Below are 1,914 nucleotides of genomic sequence, written 5' to 3' on the forward strand. Positions count from 1 at the left end.
TCTTGTTTAATCATGAACCTGTTACTCACTTATCTTTTCCTTTAAGGATCTGAATGCTCTACTGAATATATTTTTAGTATTTTCCTTGTCTGTGGTACCTTTTAGCAAGAAATAGTTCCTTTCCTTATGTATTTTAATCAGGTCTATTTTTGCTTTTGCTTTGTCTGAGATCAGAATTGCTGTCCCTACGTTTTTAACTTCAGCTGAAGCAGAATAACTTCTGCTCCAGCCACTTCTGTTTTATGGGAGAGTTCATCCTATTCACATTCACAGCTATGATTACTAACTGTGTATTTCCCTCCATCCTATTTTCCCCCTATTTGTCCTTCTCCTTTCACTCCTTCCCTCCTTGACAGTGTTTTGCTTCTGTCTACTGCCTCCCCCAATCTGCTCAGTCTCTCAGTCCCCTCACCCTTTACTTTAACTCTACCCCTTCTACTGCTCTGTTGGGTAAGACAGATTTCTACATTCAATGGATTGAGTATATTATTCCTTCTTTGAGCCAATACTTATGACAGTAAGGTTCAAGTGAAGCTCATTGCCCTCCCTCTCATCTTCCCATCCATTGTAATGCATCTTTTACACATTTTCATGTGAAAGAATTTGCCTATTCCACCTCTCACTTCCTTCTTCACCTTATGTTCCCCTCTTTTTCATCCCCTAATTAATTTTATGTCATCAGCTCCAACTCACCTTATACCTATACCCTGTGTCTAAGTATATTCCTCCTAGCTATACTATTAGTGAATTGATTTTTAAGAATTATAAGTATTCTTTTTTGGCTCCCTGCTCATGATGGTGAAGGTGCATCTTCTTTCAGTTGTCCCAAATTCGGGTTCATTTGACACCAGCAACCACCCCATAGCATCCAGGCCAAGTTTCCAACTTTGTCACTGCCATGCTGCCCAAGTTTGACCCTAATGAAATTAAAGTCATGTTTTTAAGGTGCATTGGTGGTGGAGTTGGTGCCACATCAGCTCTGGCCCCCACGATTGGTCCCTTGGGTTTGTCTCCCCAAAAAGTTGGTGATAACATTTCCAAAGCAACTGATGACTGGAAAGGGCTCAGGATCACAGTGAAATTTACCATTCAGAACAGACAGGCCCAGATTAAGGTAATACCTTCTGCCTCAGCCTTGATCATCAAAGTCCTAAAAGTATCTCTTTGATACAGAAAGAAGCAGAAAAATATTAAACACAATGGAAATATCAGTCTCGATGAGATTGTCAACATTGCTCCACAGATGAGGCACCAGTCACTGGCAAGAGATCTCTCTGGAACCATTAAAGAGATTTTTGGAACAGCCCAGTCTGTGGACTACAACATTGATGGCAGACATCTTCATGATGTCATTAATGGCATCAGTAGTGGTGTTGTTAAATGCCCAGCAACTTAAAAGCTACAAAGGAGACTACTGCAATAAATTTAACGTTTGACAACAACAGAGGCTCCTCGATTTCTGGGATTTCTCGATTTCCAGAAAAGTTTTGTGTCAGAAGCTACCACAAATTCTGGGAAATAACTATTGATTTAACTTCTTTAACCCTCTTGCTATGCAATAACTTTCAGCTACTTTGTACTTCATTTGGAGGAGGGAGGGTAGTATTAGAAGAGCAGGAAAGTTGTTGAAGCATCTTCACAGTGGGACTGTAAATTGAGAGGAAAGAGTAACTGGACAAACCAACATTGCCCCAAGGGTGAGCAAAATTTGTCCTCTTTGCAGACTTAATAGGAAAGATAATGCCTGTTTGCAATAAAAACCTTGAACGTGGGGTATTGGGAGTGAGGATACCCTTAATACAAACTCAGGACAGTTCAGTCAATGGCAGTAATACGTGGGATTTAGGAATCAAGAAATTGAAAAGAGGTTCTAAAGCACTAACTTTTGACTCAAGGTTTCTTTCACAAATAGTA

General features: G+C 40.0%; 1 pseudogene; it reads left to right on the forward strand.

Annotated features, from left to right (window-relative positions):
- The first annotated feature begins 898 nt into the window (after positions 1-898).
- On the forward strand, positions 899-1,396 carry LOC140525694 (large ribosomal subunit protein uL11 pseudogene; annotated as a pseudogene).
- The last annotated feature ends 518 nt before the right edge of the window (positions 1,397-1,914 follow it).

This window comes from Notamacropus eugenii, chromosome 1, assembly GCF_028372415.1.
Source record: "Notamacropus eugenii isolate mMacEug1 chromosome 1, mMacEug1.pri_v2, whole genome shotgun sequence".
NCBI lineage: Eukaryota > Metazoa > Chordata > Mammalia > Diprotodontia > Macropodidae > Notamacropus > Notamacropus eugenii.